Source organism: Schistocerca serialis, chromosome 5 (genome assembly GCF_023864345.2).
Source record: "Schistocerca serialis cubense isolate TAMUIC-IGC-003099 chromosome 5, iqSchSeri2.2, whole genome shotgun sequence".
NCBI classification, from domain to species: Eukaryota; Metazoa; Arthropoda; class Insecta; order Orthoptera; family Acrididae; genus Schistocerca; species Schistocerca serialis.
In genome coordinates this window covers 487,001,254-487,022,935 of record NC_064642.1, presented here as the reverse complement: position 1 = coordinate 487,022,935, position 21,682 = coordinate 487,001,254, and the positions used below count along the sequence as shown (strand labels likewise).

Sequence of the window (21,682 nt, the reverse complement as noted above, 5' to 3'; positions counted from 1 at the left end):
TCATTCGGTGTTAGTCCACCATGCGTTTTATATCTTTGCAAAATGTAAATTGCATGTTGTAATTTTAAAATGGCTGTTGGCGCTACTTCTTCTCTTTCTTGTAACCAAAGCAATTACTTCTTCTTAAGTTTCCCATAAAAAATTCTTTATAATTACTGTTGGTCTTTTGTTTGCTGTAGAAAGTTCATAATGATGATAAAAGGCAAATGTTTATTGTTATTACTAACAACTGTGAGAGCTGGTTATGAATAACAGAAACATGTTGTACGTAAGATCAACGATGTACTGAAGCCATGTTTGGTATGTTCTTGTTTTGTGTTTCTTTTACCTTTTATTCAGAAATCTCACTATACAATAAATCCATATTTATTTTTACTACAACATCCTTGCGTTTCACGTTGTAAGTCAATAATTTTCGAATAAAACCTGAATTACAAACTGACGATTTGAATTTTGCTATATATACTGTTTATTTTTAACTAACAGACAGGGGGATAACTAGGAAGAAATATTTCGTAGGTTACTCGACCCCTTATACACCCTCACACAGTTTCTAGACGATTCACGGCTCTTGGTTTCTAGGGGAATCTAGTAAGACGCTGATCACGTACTCAAACAAAGCGCTCGAAACGAGGTAACGCCCAACAGTTACGCAACACACTTAATGTACATGTAACCTGGTTTCAGTCTTCACTGACCAATGCTGTTAGCAAAACTACCGTAGTCTACGCTTTATTACGATGGTCTGCGGTACTCCACAGACAGTTTTACAACTCTGCCCGTGATTGTTTTCGTAGGTATAAGCTGCTTCGAAAAATCTCCTCTGATTCATTGCCATGCCGGTCATTGACACAAAAATCACTGTTCGTGAAGCGTTGAAACAATTTTGAAACTATATGATGCACACTGTAGGTCTTACCCGGAATTTTATGAGCCTCAGCCGCAGATTTCTTCATGTCGAATTATAAAATTAAAACTGTCCGCAACTGAGGATAATTGGGCTCCTAAGTTGACATACTCAATCAAGAATATGACGCAATCAAAACTCGACTAATATTTTCGTGACGTTGTCTTCACAAACGACTAAGCTTATACCCAAGTGACAAAACTCATGGGAAAGAGATATGCGCATGTATAGACAGCGGTAGAATCACGTACACAAGATGTAGATGGGCTTCGTATTGTCGAAGCAGTCATTTTCATTAAGATGACTTATGTGGAAAGCTTTCAGACGTGATTATGGCCGCAAGACAGGAATAACCGACTTTGTACGCGGAACGGTAGTTGGATCTAGGCGCATGGAACATTCCATTTCAGAAATCGTTAGCAAAGGCAATATTCCGAGATCAACGGTCCGTCGAGAATGCCAGATTTGAGATATTAACTCTCACCATGGACAATGCAGAAGCTGACGGCCCGCACATAACGACCGTAAGCAGCGGCGGTTGCACAGTGTTATTAGTGCAAAAAGACAAGCAAAACTGCGTGAGATAACGGCAGAAATAAGTATCTAACCTACGACGAACGAATGCGGCGAAATTTTGCGTTGGCAGACGACCGACGCGAGTGCTATTTTGCTCATACACTACATGGCCTGCAGTGCATCGCCTGGGCTCGTGACCATATCGGTTGGACCCTAAACGATTGGGAAAACTCTGACCTGTTGAGACGGGTCTTGATTTCAGCTGGCAAGAGCTGATGGTAGGGTTATAGCGTGGCGGGGACCTGAGGAAGCCATGCATAAAGTCAATTTATCAATAAGGCACTGTGAAAGCAAGTGGTGGCTGCATGATGGTATGGGCTGTATTTGCATGGAATTGACCGGGTCCTCTGGTCCAGCTGAACGGATCACTGACTGGAAATGGTTGCGGGTGGCTACTTGAAGACCGTTTCAACCATTTATAGACTTCATGTTACGAAACAACATGAAATTCTTATTGCGTCACCAAGGCGCCATCCTACGCGATTGGTTTGAAGATAATTTTGGACAATTCTAGCGAATCATCTGGGCACCCATTTCGTCCCACATGGCAGATAATCAAGAGGTCACTTCATGCACAGAATCCTGCGGAGTTAGCATGGCAACAGCCTAGCCGCAGTGGATACATCGGTTCCCGTTAGATCACCGAAGTTAAGCGCTGTCGGGCATGGTCGGCACTTCGATGGGTGACCATCCACGGCCGCCATGCGCTGTTGCCACTTTTCGCGGTGCACTCAGCATCGTGATGCCAATTGAGGAGCTACTCGACCGAACAGTAGCGGCTTCGGTCAAGAATACCATCATAACTACCGGTAGAGCGATGTGCTGACCCCATGCCCCTCCTATCCGCATCCTCCACTGAGGATGACACGGGGCTCGAATGGTCCCGGTAGGCCACTCATGGCCTGAAGACAGCGTGCTTCTTTTTTTACAGAGTTATCATGGCTCTATATTTCTACAGGGGGCTTCCAAAGACTTCTTGACTTCATGCCATGCTTGCCACAACGATATTCTGCACAACGCCGGACCAGTGTGAGGTCCGACACGATTTTAGGAGGAATCCCATGACTTTAGTCACCACTGTGTACTGTGTAACATTTCGAACTACCCACTGCACCATCACTTTCCACATCTGCCATCTATAGTAAAATGGTCGAAGCAGAGATACAGATCTAAAAATAGCGCGTTCAATTTCTCGGAGGTGAGTTACTCGCAAACCGTGCAGCAACACACACACACACACACACACACACACACACACACACACCACTCAGACACACGCAGAGAGAGAGAAAGAGAGAGAGGGGGGGGGGGGCCCTCAGGCCTGACCCCACCGGTCAGGCCGGCAGAGGGGGAGAGAGAGGGAGAGGGAGAGGGAGAGGCAGAGGCGGCGGTCTCCGGGCGCAATCAGTCAGCGTGGCGCGCCCGCATCCATCACGCAGCAGCCCGGCTGGCGGCTGGAGGCTGCGAGCCACAATTTGTCCCGCCCGCTCGCTCCGGGCACAACGAGCCTGGTATAAAGTAATTGCGGTCGCCGCCGACCACAGCAAAACGCCGCTCGGGAATGCGTCTGCAAGCTAAACTCGTTTGTTTCGGGCCACTCTCCCGCTCCAACGACCGTTCGCAGATGGTGAGTTCGTCCTGGAAGCTGCCTCTGACGCTGAGGGCCATCGTCCAATGTTGCCACGGAATCTGGCCTACATGCCGCTTCAGAACAGCTGTTGGCCACGATTTCATATAAAGGCCTGTTCAGTTTGCATGCCGTAGCGAGTTATGTTGGATACACGAGCGAACATTCTACGTTTTACGACTGTCAACATAAAATGAGTTTCCATCTCTCTCTCTCTCTCTCTCTCTCTCTAAACGCTTACACCTATTCACTGTTGTCTCGTCTCAAGCTAGCGGTAGGGATGATAAAGGCCCAGTACTTCCATCACAAATATTCCTCTCTCCAAATGCAGCCATTTCAATTTTCTATCCTTTTTATAGCTCAGAATAATCTGCATAATGGGAATTTCGGTTGCTTCCGAGCGAAATCACAGCATCTCCTTAATCTTCCAATATAATGATCAATCACAACTGAAAGATTCGCGAAATTATAAAGGAATAAGAAACGCTAGAAATATTGGGACTAATACATTCCTTTCGCCGTTTTTCAGTACATTGCGGTAGCGGCAAGTGGTGACGTAGGTTGCAGGTCGCAAGTGTCATACAAGAAGCTTAGGCATTTGTAAACATAACACCTTAAAGTGTTGTAGGTATGTGGTCCGTTCTTTCGGACATGTCTGACGGCCAATTTCTCACCTCAGTGCAGATTCACACCGCGCTCGAACTCGTACAGGAAGCGGTGAAATGCCGCGAGTAATGAGGACAATCGGAAAGGGGCACTATATCTGTAGTGTGCGAATGATTTGACAGTTTGGGTCTCACGTGAGATGTGCTACAATAGTCCGTTTAGTAGCAATTACCACTCGGTCAGAATGGCTTAGCGATGAGCGACTCTGCCTTGTAAGCAGGAAACTTCAGTTCGAATCCCAGTCGGGTAAAAGTTTTAAACTTTCTCCACTGATATGAATCTATGACCACTATCAGCTAATGTCAGTCATTTCTTTGTTTCTTGATAAAAATGTTAGTCGATTTGTGGTTGGATCATTAAGTTATTCTCGACTCAATACGTCAACTTATGAATCTTTTGTCGTCATCGGTGCGAAGGTTTTATATTCTGCTGAAACGCAAAGGAATCTGCACCTGAGGCTCCTAAATTGTTGAGTGAGACCTGTGGTGCGGCACCTGTTATTCAGAGAAGAGTTTCATCAACTCATGAACGTTGATTTTGACGCTGAAGGACGGCATGGCGGTGGAAGGGAGGTTTTCGAAGGAAATGAAACCAACGAAAACAATAACAGGAAATGGTTATCTATGGCAACTGACGCATTTGAAGCGAGCGCTGAACGACAAACGGCCGGAACACTGTGATAGACTGCGAAAGGTGATTTTTCAGCATGACAGTGCTCGACCCCTTGTCATAGAACCCGCCAAATCGTACTTGAAGACGTGGTAATGGAAAGTCCTCTTACACCCGCCGTATTCTGCTTACATTGCTTCCTCTGTTTGCCAGATTGTTTCTTCAGTGGGGGGTAAACGGCTTGGCTGATCAGCACTTCAGGTCCCGTGAACAAGCGCAAAGTAGGGTCCATTCAAGTACCTCCTGAAGAAACACACAGTTGTTTCGCAGCTCGATACGTATGCTCCCCGAAATATGGGAGACAGTAGGGGCCAGCGATGGTCAGTAATTTTAATGGTAGACGTTTTGCAAGCTTTTTACAAAAAAGCCCAGAACGTCGAGACAAAATGACAGAAACAGTCGACCTAATAAATGCGCGGCAATGGACCTTGATGTGAAAAGCTGACCTTGAAAATAAGGACTTATAGTATTAATTATATAATTTTATTGGTGACGTGTCACTGGAGTAAAGTATTAATGGTTTCCTTTCCAGTCAATACTGCACTCACACTACAGTATTATGCGGTAAATAACCTATAAAAATTTTTAGAGTAGCGATTATGTATTTAAGAAACAAGAAATCAAAGTAGAAACACAACATCAAGTTGTACTAGAAAACACTACATGAACCATGTACGACATTGTTAAATGAAATGTTACAGCAATTTCCTATCTTCCAGAAAGAAAAAGGAAAAGCGAAAATGATGAGCAGGTAAAGCAGTTTACCGGAAGTTCCTTCTACTTCATTGGGTGCAGAAGATAGCAGCAGGCTGAAATTTCCGAATTGTGAAAGTCGCCACGAAATTTGAAATCCTGGACAGAAAAATGAATAAGTTTTTTTATTCTGAGCAAGGATGAGTGAAGTCATATTCAAAGAGAACCTGTACCAACCGTTAAATGTCTAGAAACATTATGTTAGTTAGCAAATGTTGTAAAAGTTGGGGGACCCTGTATAGGAAAGTCAACGACGGAATCAGTTGCTGCAATCAAAGCAGTAGTTAAATTGTAAGTCTGAAGAATAAAGAAAAAAAAGACGAGAAAGGGGATATTGCTAAAAATTAGCAATGAAAATTAAAATTTAATAGTTTTAAGTTATAACATAATATACCAGTATTAGGAAAAGGTAACAGAAGTAGGAAAAGGCTGACGAAGATAATAGGTTTTCATTACTTATGAGATGTAAGGTGACCACGACTCAGAATATGTCCGAGATGCCCAGCCTTATTCCAAAGTAACTGGTATCCCAACTGTCGGGACCACTTACTTGGCCACTCATACGTTGCCCGTGGTTCATGAACTAGGACATGACTACAGGAACCCACACCTTGAACCACTTTTACATCTAATAGGTTTTCATTACTTATGAGATGTAAAAGTGGTTCAAGGTGTGGGTTCCTGTAGTCATGTCCTAGTTCATGAACCACGGGCAACGTGTGAGTGTCCAAGTAAGTGGTCCCGACAGTCAGGATACCAGCTACTTTGGAATAAGGCTGGGTAACTCGGACATATTCTGAGTCGTGGTCACCTTTGTGCTCATACGGCAAAGACTACCAAATCCACCCGTTAGTCCCTCAACCGTTAGGAGTAAAACTCAATGGGACTCGGGGCAAGTAAGGCTAGCAACCTGCTTCCCTAGTACTTTAAATATGATACTGGCAACAATCAGAGCAAAATGCCTCGGACCTTTGGAGGTTACGGAGTCCCACCTCTGAAAAACCAGGGACTCCTAAGATACGACTTGGCAAACAAATGGTAATGAGATGGGGAGCTATTAATATCAATGGGGGCTACTCTGGGAAGAAGGTAGAGCTGGCAGAGGCTGCAAATAAGATGGGGCTGGACGTTTTAGCTGTTAGTGACAGTCGGGTAAGGGGTGAGAAAGAAGAGGAAGTGGGAGAATACAAGTCTACCTGTCAGGAGTCAAAGCAGGAATAGCACAATGGGGTGTAGGGCTTTACATCAGGAAAGAAATGGAACCCAGCGTAGGTGCAGTAAGGTGTGTAAACGAACGACTGATGTGGATAGATTTGACAGTGTCTAGCAAGAAAATTAGGATTGTGTCAGTATATTCGCATTGTGAAGGGACAGATCAAGATAAGATGGATAGTTTTTATAAGGCACTCAGTGATGTAGTTGTTAGAGTAAAGGACAAGGAGAGTGTTCTGCTCATGGGTGATTTTAATGCCAGGATTGGAAATCGAACAGAAGGGTATGAAAAGGTTATGGGTAATTTGGAGAGGATATGGAGGCCAACAGGAACGGGAAACAACTCTTGGATTTCTGTGACAGTATGGGCTTAGTAATCACAAACTCCTTTTTTAAACATAAGAACATTCACCGGTATACTTGGGAAGGCAGGGGAACCAGATCTGCCATTGACTATATAATAACAGATCAGGAACTCAGGAAGGCTGTGAGGGACACACTCTATTCAGGGGATTCTTTGATGACACTGATCATAATTAATCTGCAGTGAAATTGGGATTGTGAGGCCGAAAGTGCATGAGGTCAGGTCCATATGTAAGAGGATAAGAGTGGAGAAACTTCAGGATAAGGAAATCAGGCACAAGTACATAACAGTGATCTCAGAAAAGTACCAGTTAGTTCAATGTAGTCAATTACAGTCACTGGAAAAGGAATGGACAGTGTACAGGGACATAGTACTAGAAGTGGCTAAAGAATGTCTTCGAACAGTAGTGTGTAAAGGTAGGATGAAGCAAACAGCTTGGTGGAATGACACAGTCAAGGCAGCCTGTAAAAGGAAAATGAAGGCGTATCAAGAATGGCTACATACTAGAACTCAGGTAGACAGAGAAAGTTATGTTGAAGAAAGAAACAAAGCCAAACAGATAATTGCAGCATCCAAGAAGATACCTTGGGAAGACTTTGGAAACAGGTTGGAGACTTTGGGTCAAGCTGCTGGAAAACCATTCTGGAGTGTAATTAACAGTCTTCGAAAGGAAGGTAAGAAGGAAAATGTCAAGTATTTTGGACAGGTCAGGGAAACTGCTGGTGAATCCTGTGGATTCCTTGGACAGATGGAGGGAGTATTTTGATGAGTTGCTCAATGTAGGTGAAAACACGATCAGTAATGTTTCAGATTTCGAGGTAGAATGGGATAGGAATGATGATGGAAATAGGATCACATTTGAGGAAGTGGAGAAAATGGTCAATAGATTGCAGTGCAATAAAGCAGCTGGGGTGGATGAAAGTAAGTCGGAACTCATCAAATACAGTGGAATGTCAGGTCTTAAATGGCTACACAGGATAATTGAATTGGCCTGCGAGTCTGGACAGGTTCCATCAGACTGGACAGAAGCAGTAATCACACCAATCTTTCAACATGGAAACAGAAAAGATTGTAACAACTACAGAGGTATCTCTTTAATCAGCGTTGTGGGTAAAATCTTCTCAGGTATTGTTGAAAGGAAAGTGCGAGTATTAGTTGAGAAGCAATTGGATGAAAATCAGTGTGTGTTTAGGCCTCTTAGGGGTTGTCAGGACCAGATATTTAGCTGACAGCAAATAATGGAGAAGTGTTATGATTGGAACAGGGAATTGTATCTATGCTTTATAGATCTAGAAAAGGAATACGACCGGATTCCTAGGAGGAAGTCATTGTCTGTTCTACGAGATTATGGAATAGGAGGCAAACGTTTGCAAGCAATTAAAGGTTTTTACACAGATAGTTAGGCAGCAGTTAGAGTTGACGGTAAATTGAGTTCACGGTTCAGAGTAGTTTCAGGGGTAAGACAAGGCTGCAACCTGTCTCCACTGTTGTTAATATTATTTATGGATCATATGTTGAAAACAATAGACTGGCTGGGTGAGATTACGGTATGTGAACACAAAATAAGCAGTCTTGCATATGCGGGTGACTTAGTTGTGATGGCAGATTCGATTGAAAGTTTTCGAAGTAATATTTCAGAGCTAGATCAGAAATGTAAGGACTATGATATGAAGATTAGCATCTCCAAAACGAAAGTAATGTCAGTGGGAAAGAGATATAAACGGATTGAGTGCCAAATAGGAGGAACAAAGTTAGAACAGGTGGACGGTTTCAAGTACTTAGGATGCATATCCTCACAGGATGGCAACATAGTGAAAGAACTGGAAGCGAGGTGTAGCAAAGCTAATGCAGTGAGCGCTCAGCTACGATCTACTTTCATCTGCAAGAAGGAAGTCAGTACCAAGACTAAGTTATCTGTGCACCGTTCAATCTTTCGACCAACTTTGTTCTATGGGAGCGAAAGCTGGGTGGATTCAGGTAACCTTATCAATAAGGTTGAGGTTACGGCTATGAAAGTAGCTAGGATGATTGCAGGTACTAGTAGATGGGAACAATGGCAGGAGGGTGTCCACAATGAGGAAATCAAAGAAAAACTGGGAATGAACTCTATAGATGTAGCAGTCGGGGCGAACAGGCTTAGTTGGTGGGGTCATGTTACACGCATGGGAGAAGCAAGGTTACCCAAGAGACTCATGGGTTCAGCAGTAGAGAGTAGGAGGAGTCGGGGCAGACCAAGGAGAAGGTACCTGGATTCGGTTAAGAATGATTTTGAACTATTATGCTTCACATCAGATGAGGCACCAATGTTAGCACTGATTAGGGGATGATGGAGGAATTTTATAAGGGGGACTATGCTCCAGACTGAACGCTGAAAGACACAATCAGTCTTAAATTATGATGTTGATGTTGATGATGATGATGATGATGATGATGATGATATGTAAATCATGGAAACAAGGTATATGCACAAAAAGGCAGGGAGATGCAAGCTGAAGTGACAAAAACTATGAGGTTTCGATATGCACATCTACACATGGCAGTAATATCGCGGACTCCAGGCATTAAAAAAGGGTAGTGCAATGGCAGAGCTGACATTTGTACTCTGGTGATTCACGTAAAAACTTTTCTACGTTATTATGTCCACATGACGGAAATTAACAGACTTTCAACGCAAAATGGTAATTGGAGCTAGACACACGGGGCATTCCACTTCGAAAATCATTAGGGAATTCAGTATTCCGATATTCAAAGTGTTAGTGTGCCAAGAACAGCACATTTCAGGCATTCTCTCTCTCCACAGACTAAGCAGTGGCAGAGGGCAGCAGCGTTTGTACAGATTTGCCAGTGCCTACAGGTAAGCAACACGGCGTGAAATAATCACGGAGATCGACATGGGACGTACGAAGAACGTGCATTATATCGCAGATCAGTGCATTCGAACACAGGCAGATTGCTGGTGCTCATAGGGTAGGTGCTTCCGTAACCAAGGTGGCCGTAGTTCAAATGGTTCAAATGGCTCTGAGCACTATGGGACTTCAATTCTGAGGTCATCAGTCCCCTAGAACTTAGAACTACTTAAACCTAACTAACCTAAGGACATCACACACACCCATGCCCGAGGCAGGATTCGAACCTGCGACCGTAGCGGTCGCGCGGTTCCGGACTGTTGTGCCTAGAACCGCTCACCTCGGTCACTTCTCCCGGCGTGGCCGTAGTGTTTGGTGTTCTAAGAGGCACCGTCTCCAGCATCAACCACTAAGTCACAATACGAACGAAAATGTGTGTTGAGTGGTTGTGACGGGTCGTCATTGAAGAGAAGCGGTAGAAAAGCATAAGAGAACGAAAGCCGCTGAAATCACTGCGCAAGCGAGTGTTTCACTCGCAGACCCTGTCGTGGTCTGGAGAAAAGCCGCAGATGCTCACATTGTGACTCTGCAGCAGATACAGAACCGCACCCTGAAGTCTGCTATGCATCTTCCGAGGCGCTTCTCGACGCGCCAACTCCACGAGGACACCGTGATTCTGCCTCGCCGAGACAGGTTTCGCGCCATTGCCAGGAAGTTCTACGAGAAAGCGGGACGCTCCCGCAACCGGCTCTTCCGTGGACTGGGCCAACAACCTCATCATGGGCCAACCACACGCTGGCCTGACCTGCTGAGGTATTAAGTTTTAGTAATCCCCCACCAGAGTGAGTCTTTCTCTTTTTCAGGTTACAACAGCTAGGATTAATCAACAAGAGTGGTATTATATCTTTCACTCTTTTACAGGAACCGCAGGAATTACAAATTTTGTCTAATCTGCACCACCTCGAGCCAAGGATAGGCTCGTCTTTTCAGCGTCAGCGTCAGCAGACCCTATCAGCAACAAGACAACACGAAGCGAGTTCCATAAATAGAGAATAGAGAATAGAGAATAGCAGACTGCTATGCAATTCCAAAACTGTTCATGAGTATTCTATAAGATTTAGTGATTGCAGCCTGATAATGTTGACTTCTTCCCATTCATCAGTTATGCAAATGCTCATAGCATGAAAACGTTGTTTGTGAAGCAATGTAATAAAGTCATTTTTGTGGAGGGGTCTTGTTCCACACTGTTTTCAACTTAAAGCCTAGTTCACGCCCCAAGAATGAAACGTGGCGGGGGTTCGGTGATGATCTGGGCAGTCACATCTTGATATTCCATGGGCCCCATGGTTACTCTGCAAGGTCGCAATACTGTCAAGGGCTATGAGACCATTTTGGGTGATCAGGTCCATCGCATAGTAGGATGTTTCTTCTCTAGTGATGATGCAGGGACAATGGTATGAGATTCCCTTTAAAAACGTACAGGATACGTATATATCCGTTAATACGTGACTGGTGGCTGATTTGTAAGCCAATGGTTTCCCTACACCGTATTGGACAAAGAAATGTGTTTTTGGTGTTTCTATATTCTGCATACCTCCTCCATATCGTTCACTGTGTGCCTCATATATTCGCGAATCATCCTGAAAATTTTTCTATTTCCTCCTTACGTCGATTAGTTGAGGTATTTCTTTTGTTGCCCAGGGTTGCTTTGCCGTTACCTTCCATCCACCGAAATTCATAGTCCAATTTCAGTGATTATCCTTTCCAGAGATGTCCACTCTTCTTCAAGTGAACTGCCTACTGTGTATTGCTTATTTAAGTCTTCACATCCTTAAAGAATTTTATCATTCCTCAGTTCTTCAGTATCCCACTTTTTAGGACATTTAGTCTTCCAGACAAGTCCCTTATGTTGCAGCGCCATGCTTATCATTAATAAAATATGATCCGCGTCTATATCTGTTTCTGTGTATACCTTACAATCCAATATCTCATTTATGTCTAGCTATGATCTAATCCAGCTGGACTGATCGGATATCTCATGGCTTTTTACAAGTGTATCTCCCCACGTTGCAATTTTCGAACAGTGCATTCGCTATTACTAGCTGAAATTTACTGCAGAGTTCCATTAGCCTACCTCCTTTCTCATTTCTACTAACACGGCAATATTCTTTGGAGATGCTTTTCTCTAGTTCATCCGCTTCTACAGCGTTTTCATCACCCACGTTCACACAAAAAAGCAGCATAACAGAATGACCAAGCTCTCAGCTTCCATTTAGTTCATATTAAAGGAGCTTCACATTGTATCGTAAGTACAGTAATGTGAATGTATCTATGAGGCACAAAAGAAAGAGGATTGAACGGAACTAAAGAGAGAGGAAAGTAAAATAATCTACATCGTGAGATGGAATAGATGTAAAATAAAATTACGTGTGTATGAGAGAATTGTTCTTGGAGGTGGTGACAGTAGTTCAACTTTCGACATATGTTCTATTTCTGATGAAAATTCGAGTTCTATCGATTACCGAGTACCAATGTTTTTGTCAGTAACGTGTACTATTACCCTCTTACTAACTGCAGAGGTACTAAGGGCTTAGCGTCTTTGACTAGTAATCTAACCTGTCTGATCCAGAATTCGAATCCAGCGGTAAAGTAAATTTGAATAAGAATCAGGTATAAAGAGTCACCCTCGTTATCCCAACAGCCTTGACAATAGTGGGTGGACGTGCAGAGGTAGATTTTGGCGCTTTTCAATAGCTGTACGTCTTATATCACCGACGATCAAAGAATTTCCTTTCGAGAGCTGATCAGTTCAGATTATGTATTGCAGTCAGGCAAAATTGTCTGAGCGATGAAGCAACCACCACGCCGACGCACCAGGTTCGAGAGAGCAGTGTCCTGCATAGTGAAGATGTTTTTAACAGCCTGATGGACACCGTCGTCCACAGGAATCGCCGACCCTTCAAGGCCTTTGTTAAGGGACCAAAGGCGGGATTATCGCATAGGAAAGGTATTGTGTGTCACTGTTTAGAGGCACAAAACGCGTGGGTGTTTTCAGCTCGTTACTAAATGGAAAGAAGTAGGAGGCCGAGTTGATAGGAGCTGAAGGAGTCCAGGTTGCAATAATATGCGGTACGGCACACTGTTAAAGAAAAGGATTATTATTCAAGAAACATATAGCACAATGAAAATTACTTACCTTCAGTAGTTTGTAGGACTGTAGCTGCGGCAATGAACAAATTTCGAATCATGGAATACAATGAACTAACACAATATATTCTCAGGGACTAAGCCTGATGGGTCCTCCTCAGAGAATCAATGCAAACAAATGGCTGAGGGCCGATTATGAAAGTGCGTCTGCGTAAGTTGAAATCTAGCTAAGAAGTGAACGAGGCACACTCCAGTTCCGTCGAGCTGCACAGTGCGCTGTGCTCGGCAGACGACGGGCTGCCAAACTTGGGTAGGCACGGTGTTGTTGTAGTATCTGTGGCAATGATACTTGAGAAACATCGGGACTGTAAGTCTGGTGCTCGTGACCTGTCAATTCAGTTGGCGTAACTTCTGCGTTACGATATTTGCGACACTGGGGCGTGCATGAGGCACCCGCTCACATTGTCGTATCATTCCAAAACGCTGGTTTTCGAAACGTACGATATGCCATACACATTATTCTTTTTCCTACGGATTTCTACCAGTGTTTGATCTTCGGCAGCCAAGAAAAGAATAACAGCACGTCGCTAATGTCTCTACGCAATTAGTACTGACACCGCCATAGTTCGCACTTCCACATTTACCGCACGCACGATGTAAAGACATGAATGCCTCACTAATACCTTACCTTTGTGTCGTTACGTACATACCCGTGACGTAGTACAGTTACGTTGCACATACGTTGGATCAACGACCTCAAGCGGAAAGTTTTTGATCTCTCCTTATAGAACTACCAGAAACATGCATTTTGAGACATGAGAGATGAGGACAAATGAATCGGTCTGACTCCTCGATACACGGGAATCTGACCACATTCCTAACAGCTTCAAAGCCTTCTCCTAATACGTGCACTACGAGCCATGACCTCGCAAAACGAAATAACCTTATGTTGCCTGTCTGATCATGAAATGCAAATGTTCAGTTGATATGATTTTGTTGGCAAGCTTGGTGCTGTTTGTGAGTACATGGTACGAGTTTGTGTGGTGTAGGAACTGTTGGATGCAATAATCTGTATCCACTCAGCTCCTCTCATTTGCCACCAAGTTCCCGAAGAATGTTGTTAAAGTAAGTCTCCTCAACAAGAAGTAACGAAAACCTTTATTATCTGTTTAACACACAGGCACCGCGAGCAAAGCTTCCGACGGTGGCACTTAATGCCACAGTAAAAGATCCATTCTGCACTGACGGCAGACCTCTCTATCTCTGGCGCACAGACCACCACCGGCATTACAGGGGCAGATCTGCGGAAGGAGCGCGGCCAGTGCTCATCTCCATGACAACGCGGCCATATGCAAATGCGGAACTGATGATGCCTCTGCCGCGCAGACCGGCACGCTTTGCTGCGACCCCTGGAGGGGCGACGAGCCCGCGTAACGACGAGCGGCTGCGCGCTGCGTTGCGAACCGTCGGCGCGGCGCCGTCTTCAGATGCAGATGAGAGCTGGCAGAATCGCGCCCGCTAGACAAGCGTAACAGCGCTTTGTGTCTGTCTCGCCGCTTGTATAAACGGCGGTCCCTGCGCAGGATAAACTGTAACATCTACGTCGGTCGTAAAACGAAGCAGCAGGAGGTGGTAGCAACACTCACATTTATTATCGTTACTTGCGATGACAAGTGGTACGCACTTGGAGCGGTGGTCTGAGAAAGACAATTTTGCCTCTCTTCTAGACACTTTCCCTCTGAGACCTAGGTATACTGTGAACAGGGAGAATATGGAGTAACGTTTTACGTGACTTTGGATAACCACAAACGAGTAATACAGCAGTCAGTACTACACCACTGAGTTTGTAACGTGACATCATATTTTTATGATTCCCTGTAGCTAGAGATAGAGGAGGAAAAACTGTTTTCATTCCTTTTATATTTTCAGTGTTATTACCAGTACAAAATGTGCAAAAAGTGCCGATGTTCCTGGAACAGGGTGTGAAGGTACTTTGAACTTACAGAGACTATTTCTGCTCGCCCTGCTCATACACTATTCCTTTTTATCTTTCCAATGTAAATCCCCAGTAAAACGTGATCATTGTAATAAGAATGATAAACATAAGTCTGGTTCAGTATTCTTGTACGGTTATCAACATATTATTACATTTTCACATTTACATCTCTGCAAGCTTTCCTCGAGATATCTACATACGTAACAGCCGTCGGCCAAAGGCCACCATGCTGTTCCTAGTTATTTTCTGTCGCCATGGAAAAACTAAATGAACAGTTCGTAACCTCGATAGTTTGCAATTGAGTTAATAGAAAAATAAGAGTACTGTAGACTAGGTACGAAACAAATGGTAGAGGAAATTTGAAAAGACACTGGCTTGTCTCTGTGGGGTGAGCTCAGTGTCACATGATCCTCGATGTTTGCGGATTACTATAACTAAGTGACTTCCAAAACTAATGGTACATGTGCCGAATGATAATAGTATCGTTGGACGTAGTCACGTTGCAATGAAGACTGATATGGGTTTGAATCACCAGTAAAATTCCAAAAAAATATTACGTATAGATATGTTAATTACCATCATAGGAGGGAAATTGTTGTTCCTCAAACCGATAGATTCTGCTGACACATGCAGTTATATGTAGTTATAGATATGACACATTGGTCTGCTATTTCCACAAATATCGTTAATGGCTTCTCTTGTATTTGAACGTTGACCGCATATAGTGTAGGATAAAACGATATTCTTGTTTTTCTTGCAGATGAATGGGGGCTCGGGTGGGTGGGGGGGGGGGGGGGGGGGAGAAATTCTGTATTGTACCATGGCTATCATCAGGTATCTACGTTTCACCAAATTCTAACCGCATGGTTATCCCCTCTACTCTACTACAGATCCAACCTAAATTATATGACGATAAATACAGTTAATATTGAAGAATTTACTCTAGATATCACTGTAACAGCTTATTCAAACAAATTACATTTCCTGAATGTGTCAACGATTAATGTCATCAAGAGTTGTCTCCTGACACAAAAAGATTTCGAAGACTTGGGTAAAATCTTGGAAACGATACAGTGGGCTCTGAAGACCAGTAACGTGAGAACGTCTTCTTCAACACGTAACGAATATAGAATAAAAGCGAGCATAATATAGAAATGGAGTCCATATATGAAGTAAAGAGAACATAATGCTATTTTTTGTCAAATTCATCATGTTCACATAGGAAAAGCAAGGTCTAGAATGCTCACTCAATCTAGTTCATAATTTTCTCCCATTCATAATTAAACTTTCTGTGTTCATCTCATGCGTGGAAAGTTCACAACTACCGATGTCGAATGAAGAAAAGCAATATAAAGTAAAGAAATTTGTACCTATGTTCTTGAAGAGGGAGTGTTACATTCCAGCTTCGACGTTTATGTGGAGAGTGTCTGCAATGAGCAAAGACACAACACCAATATCTGGTAAAATTTACTGAACTTTTAAACATCTTAGAACCCTACGTGATGAAAAAAATCATGTGTCTAAAGTTGTAGGTAAAGCAGTAAAGAGAGACTACACGGAAGCAATTCAACTGTAATGAGGAGTAGTAGTTAATGAGTTTCCGGATATACTTCATGTCAAGATCTGAAGAACGATGGAAGTAGCCCATAGTGACTCTTTTACACGTTACATATGTACCAAACTGAAGAGCCAAAGAAACTGTTACACCTACTTAATATCGTGTAGGGCCCCCACAAGCACGCAAAAGTGCCGCAAGACGACGTCGCGTGGACTCGACTGATGTCTGAAGTAGTACTGGAGGAAAATGCCGCCATGAATCCTACAGGGCTGTCCACAAATCCGTAACACTACTAGGGGGTGGAAGTCTCCTCTGAACAGCACGTTGAAAGGCATCCCAGATAATCTTAATAATGTTCATATCTGGGGAATTTTTTAGCCGGCGGAAGTATTTAAAATCGCAAGTGTGTTCCTGGAGCCACTCTGCAGTAATTCTTTATCATTTTCCTGCTGGAATTGCCCAAGTCCATCGCAATGCACAATGCACGTGAACGGATGCAGGTGATCAAACTGGATTCTTACGTACGTGTGACCTGACAGAGTCGTATCTAGACGTATCAGGGGCCCCAATAACTTCAACTGCACACGCTCCAAACCATTATATCGAACATCTGATTTCTACCGATTTCCTGATAATCACGGTACACTCGCGAAATAGTCGTACGGGAAATCTCCACTTCATCATTACCTAGGAGAAGCTGTGTCCCATCACTCGTGCGCCGACTATAACACCACGTTCAAAACCACTTAAATCTTAATAACCTGCCATTGTAGCAGCAGTAAAGGATCTAGCAACTGCACCATGTAGTTGTCTTACATAGGCGTTGCGACCGCAGCGCTGTATTCTGCCTGTTTACATATCTCTGAATTTGAATATGCAAGCATATACCAGTTTCGCTGGCCCTTCAGTGTATATATATATATATATATATATATATATATATATATATATATATATGTGTGTGTGTGTGTGTGTGTGTGTGTGTGTGTGTGTGTGTGTGTGTGTGTGTGGTGTATGCATGCTATGTCGCGTTACTTGATACATAAATGCAGTGCTCACAATTATTGTTATGAATCAACCTTGCTTATGTCATTGAATTTCATATAATTTCTTAATTTCAGAGACACACACGTGAAGGTCCAGTATTCGTACTACTTGCGCTCGCAATATATTTTTGTAACAGGACTTGGGGTATCAGATTAGCTAACGGTCAATATCACTTACCTGGACAGTTATTTACGTAGTAAAAAAGCCCGACGGTCGTGTCAGTCCTGGTTATCGTAAAATTATCAGAACATATTGTTTTGCTGCAAACTAAAAAGGTATAAATGATTCAAATGTCTCTAAGCACTATGGAACTTAAGATCTGAGGTCATCAGTCCCCCAGACTTAGAACTACTTAACCCTAACTAACCTAAGGACATCACACACATCCATGTCCGAGGCAGGATTCGAACCTGCGACCGCAGCAGCAGCGCGGTTCCAATTTGAAGCGAAAAAGGTATATTTATAAGCTTTCTTACGGAATTTATCCAGTGTATTCAGTGAAGTGTGATGGTAGTTTGTAGCAAGTTTTTCGAAAAGTAGCACTGAAGTTAAATTTTCAATCAATGAATGAGTTATGTTGACGAAATTTGACATGTATTGAACTGAAAAATGTTAACAGTAATAAAGCTGAAAATCGCAAAATGGCCGAGATTGCATTAGCGAATATAAAGGATGTCCACGAATGCATGGTGTCATATTGTTACATACTAATGAAGTTTTATGTAGTATAGAAGCGTGTCATGCGGATATTTAACCATTTAACGCGGCTGCGAACTCGAGAAAATTTTATTAATGGATAAACCGTTTTCGCAGTCAAAGGCGATCATTATTTCAATCAAAAAACTATTACGTGGTTGTGAAACCCAATCATGAAATATTAATCGTCTCTCATCATCGGTTCTCTACCAAATGCTTGGAATAATAAAATGTATTTCCGTATGCCAGCCTATTCTAAGAGAACAAGTCCTGTAATTTACGTAGCAAAATTTTCTGGAACTGTTTCTCAGGTAATATCTGGCAAAGGATGATTTTACTGCTCTAGTACTGTACCAAAAGAAATGATGGATAACAGAAAACTCGACCGAGTCGAGATTAAGGGCGCAAAGCGGTACCCCACAAGCGACAGCTCTCCCCGAGTATACACTGCGTAGGAAGCCGGAGTGGTTAGCGTAAATAGAGAGATGGTGGGAGGGGGTGTTTGGTTGCGGTCAGCGAATGCGGCAGCCGCCACCGCTCATTAGGGCGTCACAGCGGCCGCAACAGGTTCACTTTGCCGGCGCGAGCTCTGGCAACGTGACGTCACTCAAGCTGAGTGTAAACGTGTGCTCCGAGCCGCGAAATAACTGAGGGTAGCGTGCCGCAGTAACTCCGCAGGCTCTACTACCAACCGGGGTCCTGCTTCTCAGGTTCAGGGGTCGCTTCCCTTTCATCATTGTCTTTTGCGTTGTAAGGACTGACGTGAGGTACTCGCATCTGACGATTAAATTAAGCTCTGGGTGCCAGATGTCCTATGTTCTAGAAACAACTACAGAATTCAAGGAATGCCGTCCCTTTTTCATTTCTGTATTTCCATTTATATTATTGTCCTCTTTCTCTCATCCCGTTGCTTCTCCTGTTTTACTATCTCATCTGTCAACTTCCTTCTAGTATTTTTTACCTCTACCTGTCGTATTTTTATTTATCTGCTTTATGGTCCAATTTCTCTTTATGCCAGTAAGTACTCCACCTTGCGACCAATAATAAGATTTCTGTACACGTAATAAGTATCTGTTCTTCGGGGTAGTCTCGTATTTGGCAGACTGTATTGAGCTATAATTCATAGATTAATTTTAATTATTTTTTTTACTTTGCCTTTGTCATGCCATTTACTAACAGATTTGTTGAATCATCAAAAGATCACGACACCACACCAAAGTCGGGAACGCACATACACGCCACAAACGTTAGTGAGGTCTCGCTGCAATCCGCAATGTTGAATGGGAGAGGCTGATCATGTCATGCCTTCCTTCTCAGTCAACATCGCCGTCGCACTGAGGTCAATATAGAGCTGAGCATAGACGCTCTCAGCCACAGCTCGTGGCCTCAGCTGAAGCAGTGAACGTCATCAAGTAGTCTCAGATGGAAATGGAACCAATCTTTTATCTGTTGTAGTTCAAATGAGCCCTCTCTCCGAGCAGTCAAAGAATCCACAACTATGGCCAATCGACTGTAGTTTCTTGCATCAACAAGAATCTTCCCTCACAGTTTCTCAGTGTAGCGTCGTCACTATTTTTCAGAACATTGATGCAGACACTAGCAGCTAAGCTGTAGAAGTTGCAGAAACCATTTGCAACCAGAAGACACCTATGTGTCGGCATGCTAGCTGCAGCAACAGGGAGGCTAATACGAGATGGTGAGACGGTGTAGGTCAACAACTGCAGTCCTGTCGGCACAGCTAAAAGAAAGGGCACTTGCAGGACGGGCTAGGCAGTTACTCCGCCGACTCACGGATTTGTTATTCTGAATGTCCCTAGAAGCCGTGCATCTGCTCAGCAAATGATTGGCCAGCCCTTATAAATAACTTTGACTTTCAGCAGAGGTATCAGCAGTTTGGTAGCACCTATCACCATGGGAGGACTGTGCCAGGAGCCGAGGTGATATGAGACAGTAGGCAGCCACTTACATGAGTAGGCCTCCTCCCACAACGTACCATCCTCCAGCACCAAAACCACCTTCTCTGACTTGGTGCATGTTCACTGCTGGGCCACTCCACGGGAACTCCAGCAGAAGCCCGTCTCCTGCTTTCCGGGGTGGTACATCAAGACCTGGTGGTATATCTGCTCACCCCTCGGCACGTGCGGGCGTTCTGGAGCCACGCGCCGGCGCTTCGGCACTTTCTGTGCCACTGGCATCTACCGTGAGCAGCGACACCAAGCTGCTTAGAGCACGCGAGCAGCCGAGAGGGCTTCAGTGTGGCAGCAGTCCTGGGAACCCACATCACAGTCGGCCACTGGCTGCCAGCTACCCACCCTATCACACATCATCCTCGACACGTGCTGAGAGCGAGAGTAGCAGCCTCAGAGAACTGATGCGAGAGTGGCAGCACAAGCTGTTGCTTCTTTGAGCTGCAATCAGCCTGCATTCCCACCACGACGCACTGCCACTACACAGCTCCACATTGAAGAGGTCCTATACGCTGAGTGCACTTCCTCAGATTTGTTTCCAATTGGCAAACTCTTTAGAACATGCTTGTTCGTTTCCATTAAAACATCTATTCCTTTAGTATGTTATTAGATATTCGAACTATTTTGACACAAATGATGAAAGAATTATAGCAAAAATATTAGCTCAAAAATTTGATTGCTCCAGAAAGAACATAGGGAGAACTAGTGAGCCATCCAGTAAAATGTTGCCGGAACATTTTCATTTAAAAAAAATCAAAATTGGCGTTAAGCTCTGGATTAACCAAGATTAACTTACGGAAAGAGGGGCATAACATCACCAGTCTTGCTGAAAATCTTGAAATCCTTCAAAGGAAAGAAGAAAAAGACGTGTTCTGAATTTATTGGAGGACCTGAAATTTTAGATATAGAAAAGATAATCTATTGAGTATGTTGAGAAGTTTGTTGGAATTAGTGCATAGAAATTTGGGAGGCGTCTTTCTACATCTGAAACATGATTTCTATTCAGATTTAGTGCCAGTTGCACAAGACTGGCATCGGGGAATAAGAGTGAGTTAAAACAAAATGGAGTAATCTGTTTGTTTAAAGGGTCTTATGTCTCAATAAATTACTGATAGTGGAACCAACAATGTTTCACTCACACCTCAGCCACTGAGCCAAGGAAAGGACCTACTCCACCGCCCACGAAGTGTCGCTTCCTTCCCACCATCATTCACAAAATAATGGCCTTTGCTCCTCTCTTGCACTGACGCTCAATATCTAGAGCCACCAAACCCAGACGCGCTACAGTTGCTACGAAAATTACCGGGCAAAATAAGGATTTCGCTAAGGCATCGTAGGACTTGATGAGTCGGAATTCAAGAGTTCTGCAAGGACAGGGCCGGCCGCGGTGGCCGAGCGGTTCTAGGCACATCAGTCCGGAATCGCGCGACTGCTACGGACGAAGGCTCGAATACTGCCTCGGGCATGGATGTGTGTGATGTCCTTAGGTTAGTTAGGTTTACGTAGTTCTAAGTTCTAGGGGACTGATGACCTCAGATGTTAAGTCCTATAGTGCTCAGAGACATTTGAACCATTTTTGCAAAGATAGGTAGAAGTACTGGACAAAGGGATTGTACAGAGAGTAAGTACAGTGATAACAAGTGCGTACGGG

General features: G+C 43.7%; 1 pseudogene; it reads left to right on the top strand.

Annotated features, from left to right (window-relative positions):
* Positions 1–2,080: 2,080 nt before the first annotated feature.
* Positions 2,081–2,199, top strand: LOC126482454 (5S ribosomal RNA; annotated as a pseudogene).
* The last annotated feature ends 19,483 nt before the right edge of the window (positions 2,200–21,682 follow it).